Here is an 8,976-nt window from a genome sequence, read left to right as displayed (position 1 = left end):
AAATCCTCGCCATCATTTTCTACCGAATGGTTGACAAAGGTGTGGCCCCTACGACCTGGACGACCAGCACAACCATACCCATTTAAAAGGGTAAGGGCAACGTCGCGGAATGCTCCAACTATCGGCCGATTTGCCTTTTATGCCACGCCATGAAGATTTTAGAGCGAATCTTGGACGCCAGACTACGCCAGATCATCACCGTCACACCAAATCAATGCGGCTTCATCAAAGGCAGCAGAATGATGGACGCTATCCATGCCGCCCGGCTCCTCGTAGAGCGATACCGGGAGAAGAACAAGCGAGTCTACGAGACCTTCCTGGATCTCGAAAAAGCGTTCTACAAAATTCTGCATGACCTAATCTGGCACACACTCCAGTCCCACAACGTGCCCAAGGCCTACGTCCAGTGGATCCAAGCGCTTTACCGCAACGTCACCAGCGTAGTTCGAACCCTGGTCAGAACATCACCATCCTTCCCCATCACTGTCGGAGTCCATCAAGGATCAGCCCTCTCGCCGCTTCGTCCTATGCATGGATACGGTGATGGCCGACATCCAAACTGCCCACCCGTGGTCGCTCCTCTTTGCTGACAATGTTTTCTTGGTAAGCGAAGACCGTCAACAGCTACAAGACCAAACACAGCATTGGAAGACCCAACTGGACAAGTACGGAATGCGGCTAAACATCAAGAAGGCAGCGTATATGGAATACGGGCCTCAGACGAACGGAGCCATCAGCATTGACAGCAAAGATCTGAAGAAGGCGACCAATTTCAAGTATCTCGGATCTTTCATCAGCAGTGATGGCGACACCCTCCAGGACACTCGAACCCAGAGTCAACGACACTTGGATGAAATGGCGCCGAGTCGCCGCGTTCTGTGTGATCGATGAATGCCCATTCGAATGAAAGCCAAGATTTACAAGACCGTGGTACGTCCCATAGCCATCTATGGATTGGAGTGTTGACTGGCAACATCCAAGCACGAGCAGGCCCTTCACGCAATGGAAATGTGAATGCTGCGATGGTGTCTTGGTCTGACCCGATGGGACCACGTGACAAAAGTAGATGTCAGAAAGCGGATGGGTATCGCACCAATCATGGAGAAAATGCAAGAAGGATGACTCTGATGGCATGGCCACGTAGTAAGAAGCAATGAAGGATCGGTAGTGAGAACAGCACTCTGACTAAGCCCGCATGGCAAGTGACCACACGGAAGGCCCAAGAAGCGATGGCTTGACCGTTTGAAGGACGATATGCGGCATGCCAACATTGCCCCGGAGTATACTCTGGACCGAGCCAAATGGAGACGGGCATGCAGAACAGCAGACCCTGCACCCAAGAGGGAAAATCTGCTTAAATTCTTATCTGAAGAACTGCTTAAAGTCAACATGTCTGCCCATTTAGGGTAATCAACAATAAAATAAATAGGATGGCATTTGATTTATCCATTAGGATGTGACTGGATGAATGTGAGTTTGCTTAAACTAAACATTGTCTAAATAGCTATCTGGCTACTGGTTCACATTATCCAATAGCCTGCATGGAAAAGTCATTTCAGAGCAAGTTTTTACATTTTGATTGTCATGACAGCAACATTGGCTTAAACCTAATGTAACGCTTTAAAATAATTATTTTGTTTTCTTGGCATTTCCTTCTGGTATATCACACAATTACTGTACTTCATATATAGTGGGGGTTGAAAAGTCTTTAAATGATACATTATTGAAATATAAAATATTTAATTTAAGCCTTTTTTTACTGTATTAAAAAGTAATATACAATAATATAATATACAATTTATAATATGCATTTTTAATTAATAATATTAAAAATTGTATTACATTTTATCTACTGGCATCAGTCTTTTGGACCCCAAAATTCTATAAAAAAATGTAAAATGAAAAAATAAAAATGTTGCCTAAGTGAAATACATACATTTAAGTATACTGTACATTTCCAAAACTAAAACTGAAATAGAATAAAGCTAAATAGAAATATAAAAAATCTAATAAACATAAAAACACACAACAAAATGACTAAAACTAATAAAAGAAAAGCTATTTAAAAAATATATATAAATACTAAAATAGTATATAAAAAATACTAAAATAACACAACCACAAATATTTGAAATAACCAAATACAAACAAACAAACAAACAAAAAAAAACAAACAAAGATGTGCTCTTCAGGGTGAACCAGGGCTGTATTGTACACCCTCTGAGATATTAACAAAAACACACAATGAAAAAAATTTAAATGGAACGCTCTCAAAATGATATTAATAGTGTATTAATTCATATCCACCTCTGCATCTGTTTGGTAGATGACAGCCTGTTTCTAATGGACGGCTGGTGTTGGCTAGTCATCTCCTGCATTACTCATCTGTTTCTCATTTTGCATCCTTTTCTTTTCTCATCCACTCTCTCATCTCTAACACAGGCCAAACAGGACCTTTTCTATTTCAAAGTCTATTTTTCAAACACTTCAGCTGCCTTTCATCTCAGTGTTTCCTCATACATAGAGAGAGACTGAGAGAGAGATGAGGAGCAGCTCATCTGGAGAAAGCAGAGAACAGTCTCTTCATCTTCAAGGTCCACCAGCCTCTGCATCTTTACCACTCCAAGCCCTGGATCAGGTATGACATATCTCACTCTCACATTCTCTGTCTCGCTCCCTTCTTCTCTCTCGCTCTGTTCTAGAAGATGAAATGTTCATAGATTTCATGAAGTGCTCGCGGTCCATACAGTGCTCAAGCATCACCTTATGTGCTCCAAACACACATTCAACACACACACTCACACTTTACTTCAGAATTCAGTCTGGGTAAATTTCAGAGATTCAGAGATCATTTCAAAGTCAGAAATGTTTGTAGGTTTATGTGAGTATGAGTTTATCTGTTGTGCTTCTATGTTGTTTAAAGTGAGTTGATACTGACTGAACACTACTGTGACAGGAAGTCTAAATTCCTGTCATATAAAAGGACCGAGAATGATGAATGAGAAAATAACACTTACACTAGCCTGAGGAGAGAGAAAAGGTGTATATACATGTGTTCTACCATTACCAGAAAAGTCCTAGTAAGTTCACTCAGTGGCCATCTTGAAAAAACCTAGACAGTAGGCATAAAAGTACAGCTTCTTGAAATCCTCAAAACTGTATATCGAGATTACACTTCAGTATATTACACGCAAGCTGGCAACAAGGGTATCATATATTTTGATTCTTTATGTCAAATCATGCTATTTTTTCCATTGTGATCGTGCCTTGTGAAAAAGAAGCACAGGCTAATGTTATACAATTTACTTTTACTTATATACTTGAGTATGCAGTAATATTGGACACTTAATTGCATGTCAATTGCAATTAAATTAAAATGAAATATAGTCTAAATTTATATTAATTGCATTTAGCAGAACTAGAGTGTTTATGACTCAGTTTAGCAGAATTTAACTACATCTTTATCTGTAATTTCATAATTAGGCCTACATCTATTGTCTAAAAAAATTTATTCCATAATGTAATGACAAGTGTTTATGGTGAACTAAAATATACTATAATGTTATTTCTATTGAAACAGTATGACATTTATTTACATATATCAGTAATTACACACCTATTATATTATATAAGCATTATATTTAAGATTGTTGAAATATTGAATTGCAACTTTATCATTATCATTACATTTAGTGCATCTAAAAAAATATTCAACCTTATATCAAACAACACACTTCAGTTAAAAGTAATCAAGTACATAGTATGCTTATTGTATGTTGGTCAAGTGTACTTCTGTAAAGCACAACAGAAGATTATTAAAACAATATTATTTAAAAAAATGAATGCATACTCTCTTTGAGTACACTCAGCTAACCTTTTATTTCATAATATTACATTATCTGCAAATACAGTTTTTTTAAATAAACTTTTAAGATTTGAAGTACACTACAAGTGCATATCTGATACAATTAAGTACACTTTTTTCCACAAGAACTGCTAATACACATTTAGACTCAGAAGTACACAAAAGATGCCTTTATCAAAATGCTATCAGATAGACTATAATTTGAAGTTGAAGTAAAATGATTTGTGACTTGAGACAATGGAGACACCCAAATTTTTCAGCCACCACTACCATGGAGAGATTTGTGAAGTGATAGATTTAACATGTCTTATTAATATATCATAGTAATTTTGTATAAAAACTGAGATTCCAGCCATACAACATTAGTCAGAGCTATTTTAATTCCCTACATTTTTTTTTTCTTTCTGTTCTCTCATTCTCTTCTTCCACTCACCTGGTTGCTTTTGGAACACAACATTTGAACACTTTGACAAGGTTTGTATACACAATCAGCAGCAGCTGGACCTATTGAAGCTGGCAGACAGGCAGGTAAACAGGTTTGCAAACCAGACAGGATCACCGTTGTGATCAAACAATGTTTCTGTTTAGTTCTATTCAGCTGTATCTAAGCACTGAATTTGGAAACTGATTCAACAAGCATTTTCTTGTATAACGATGGCTTGACACATTGTCATTGTGATTTTAAATGCCATAAATTGCCAGAACAAACAATAATCACAATGCCAGTCTTGTCTGTTCTCAGGGGGGAAGGTGACAGCGGTGTCACTGGGTTTTCACTTCAGTTGAACCCAAACAATCTGTCTTGCATCAAGCCTACCTAACATTGACAAGATGACAAGCTGACAAATCCTTAATCCAATCTGAGGGATGAATCCACATGAAAATGATCCTAATGTTCCGATCCCACCAACAGACGCTGGGAGAAAAAAATACATTTCTGCAGCCAAACTAAGACTTGGTGGGATGAGCTTGTTCACACGTTGTACGCACTGATATCTGTCAAACCCAAAGGTTAATTAACTCGTGTCAAACATGAAGTAAATCTGACATTTCTTAACAGAAAACCTTTTTTTTTGTCCTACTGCTTCTTCCAGTAAAACCTGCACTAAGAAATCTGAATGAGAAAAATAACACACACACAAACTTTAATTAAAGACTGATAAAAAATCAGAAGTTCTCCATATTTCCTCAACAAGCCTTTCCAAAGGTGTACATTATTAGCACTAATGGACCAAGGGCAGTTTAAGCTTCTGTTCCTTCTGATTAGGATTTGGGGTTTTGTGCCATCTTAATAGTTTACGGCAAACTAATTAAAAACACAATCACTACGGGAGCTGCCCTGGGCTCCTTTACAGATGGAAATAAATAGAGTCGTGTTTGGGAAACTGTGCCTCCCGCCATGTGCTAAAGGTGAAAGTGCTTTTGTGTGCAGCGATGTGTGTCGAGGAGATTCGCTTGAATAAGTGTTTTATTCAGCCAAATGAGATAACTGAACAGTGAAGCAAGACTTGACACTAGTGTCTTTACTTATTTTTGTCTCTTTTTTTTTGTAATAAATCATTACATTTTTTTTAATCAAACATCAAAACATACAATAAATCCTGTTAAATAAATTATTACTGCTAGAGAGGCTGATTTTTTGTTTGACAGTGTACACCTTTATTCATTGAATGGAGCAGCATAAACATTCTGCCTAACATTTCTTTTTTGTTCCACAGAAGAAAGCAAGCCCTATGGGTTTGGAATCAATGGCTAAAAACAGAATCATAACTGCCAGATTTGAAACCAAAATAGTACAAGACTTCAAAAGTTTCACATTTGCTGCAATCCAGTTTTTACAGCAAAAAAACATCTTATACAGAATCGGTAAGTTCCTCTCATGGGTTTGTGGGTGTGTGTGTGAACGTGTGTATTTAAGCAGGCCCAGCAGGTTTTGTAGTTTATTGACCTGATCATTCTGCCAGGGAATTACTGTCTGATGTGCGAGTGTATGCGCTGTTGTACGTGTGTGACGTAAGGCAGAGCAAATATTGACATTCATCTCTCTTGCTACATTTTTCCCGGGTGCCACTTTAATTGGCCCGGAGAAAGTCACCACAAATAAATGAAAGCTGACACTCTAAAAGCTTGCACTAAATGAAATATTTTTTTTCTCCTCCCCATTGTTCGCACCACCTTCTCACGCCTCCCCACCTCCCTCCATCCGTGAGAAATCTCAAGCCTTTTCCTCTGAGGTAAATAATGACGTAATACAGGCAGATAAAGGCAGAGAAATAATGAAATAGCAAATTGCCATTTGTTTCTCTTTATACGGCATTCTCTGTTTGGCTTGAAGAGTTCAGGGGTGAGAGAGTTGCTAGCTGTTGCAGCAGAGTACACAGAATGAGTTTTTCCCTGTCAGTTTTATCACTTTTTTGACAGGAGTGACATTAGTAAAGACACAGACATGAATGTGTCTGATTTTTACAACATGGACTGAGCAAAACAGACAGCTGGTAGCACAGTTACAGAGACAGATACAAACTCTTCAGTTACAGAGTCCTGCAGAAAAAACAGCCTGAGGTGGCTTTCCTAGTCTGGCCAAGTGGGTAAAGCTGGTCTGTGTTGACTGGAAGACCAGCTGGCAGAGCAACTAAACCAGATAAACACCAGCTTGGATTGGCTGGAAGACCATCTTAGGCTGGTTTAAGCTGTTTTTTTGCCATGCTGGGTCTTATAGCCATTTTGTATTTACAAAAGCTTCACTTCACATAAACTGTCACTCATGCTGACATTTTTAAGCTCCTAACTGCTCTGACTAAAGCACATTTAATCTCCTGAAGTGTCTTACAGATTTAAAGGTTAAGGCTCTTTTTATTTTTTTTATTATTTTTTTTATACTGTTAACACATTTCTGACTTTCAACAGTTTTTTTAAATAATAATTTTTAGTGTTTCAAGAACAAAGATTTTGTTAGTCAAGTGTTTTCCACCAAAACCAGTCATATTTTAGTATTTGACCCTCTGTATTAAACAAGCAATTTCATTAGCTGTGCCTTTAAGACTCTATTCAAAGCCTCTCCTAACATGTGAATAGCGTAACGCTAAGTTTTCACTGCCCTATCTTTCAATAACAATGCATTTGCAAATCCTTCATCATATTATGACAGGTGCACTAAACAATCCACACTGAAATGTGTCACATAGACTGAAATCTTGGCACTGGTTATTGGGATCATTCAGAAGGATATGCAGAGCTGTAGGTGCTACACCACAAGACTTTTCAGTCCCTAAACTGGGAAGCATGTTATATATATATATATATATTTAGCACATTTTTAGCAATTCCAAAGATTATGTAAAATATTTAATTTTAAAATGTTGGAATGTGTAGAGAAATTGTTAAAAATAAACATACTGTATGCAACTTGTATCTAACATTGCGATTATTCAGAAGGACATGCATAGTTGTACAGCAGGTGCTACAAAAGCCTCAAAGTTTTTCAGTGCTCAAACTGGGCCACTATGTTTTCATAGTACATTTAAGAGTCTTATTTTCAAGGATGATGTAAAAATGTAATTTTATATTTCCATTTAATAGCTAACAGACTTTGGTGTACTATCTGACAACACAGGGGACTTTGTCTCAAGGGCTGAAGTGAGGAAAATCAGTGAAGGACCCGCGCCAAAGTGTCTTGTGTGCTTTCTTAGCTAATCCTCTGAAACTAACCCTCTGCTCTTCATGATCTCATCCATCATCACAACATATCCAAATACCACTCTGGTCAAATTTGAATGGCTTCCAATTTAGCTTTGAAGCTCACCAAATCTTTGTTCAGCTGGTCTTCTTGGTAAGATTCTCTAATAAACTTTGACGTTTGTGGATGAGCAGCTACTTAAGGAAATCAAAGGCAGACATGCTGTTGATAGGTTAACAGAGATCATATCTCAGGAGAACATTAGAACAACTCTTTCTGAATGCCTTTTGAGGTCAGGAAATACACCAATGTTTTACTGTGTGCAGCAGGGCCAAATTAATTGGGGATCAAGGGAAAATGCCACTGAAAATGAAACAAAAATTCAGTTTGTTTGGCCTTTTTTCTCATATCACATCAAGTGAATCATATCAACACAAAACATTTTTTTTTGTTTCTCATAAATAGGACAATCATTTATATGCATGAAAAGTGATTTATTGATTGTTTTATTCACCTGGTCAGGATATAAATTTGAGCCCAACGGTTTTGTTTATTCTAAAGACGAGAACAAAGCTGATAGTGGAAAATATTATCTGATTTATTGTCTTGAAACACCCCAAAATGAAGTGGAACATGAATGAAGATTTGATTTGTTTAAGGCAGATCATGGCTCGTATAGCACTTTAGTGAACGAGTTACAGTTTAGCCTGAGACTCTTATATGATGAGACAACTGAGGAATGCAGACTTAAAATAAAGAGCTTTCTGTAAAAAAAAATAAATAAAATTCTGTAACTGTTCTCCTCTTTCTCTTCCCTTAATGGCCCTGATGAGCGCACACACACACTTACACACACAGAGACACACTACCACCACTGACCAGTTTTCTCTTTCAAGAGACAGACAAACACATTTGGTCTCCAGGGTAACCTAGCTTTTGTCTATCTCGTTGCCAGGTGACTGGTTGTCATAGAATCCATGTACATTTGGTATTTGATACGAATCTCCAGCTGTTCAACTGTACTTTTTCTCTATCAGTCTTTCTTCCTAGTTATCCTTCTGTCCCAATATTTCTTAATTTTATAATTTTAATGTGTTCCTTCTACATTTTGTCACTTTAAAGAATGCCATAACAAATGACAAAAAAAACAACCTTTTTTTGATCATTCAAAACTCTGTATCATCACGTTTCAAGATTTCTTTCAGGAAAAAGTGCAGCTCCATCTCGCTCTAGCAGAGGAAAAAAGCAGACAGACAGACAAACAAACAGATAACAACCTACCTAGAACACCTTAGTAACTGCCTAGCAATCACCAAGAACACCCAACTGACTAGTAGCTTAGATAGATAGATAGATAGATAGATAGATAGATAGATAGATAGATAGATAGATAGATAGATAGATAGATAGAATGATGGATGAAACACACAAGCCT

At 37.5% G+C, this 8,976-nt stretch overlaps 1 pseudogene; it reads left to right on the top strand.

Moving 5' to 3' along the window:
• Window positions 1-1,301, top strand: LOC109098271 (annotated as a pseudogene).
• Window positions 1,302-8,976: the final 7,675 nt, after the last annotated feature.

Source organism: Cyprinus carpio, chromosome A10, assembly GCF_018340385.1.
Source record: "Cyprinus carpio isolate SPL01 chromosome A10, ASM1834038v1, whole genome shotgun sequence".
NCBI classification, from domain to species: Eukaryota; Metazoa; Chordata; class Actinopteri; order Cypriniformes; family Cyprinidae; genus Cyprinus; species Cyprinus carpio.
Note: the sequence above shows the minus strand (reverse complement) of the source record. Positions and strands in the feature narration are given on the sequence as shown.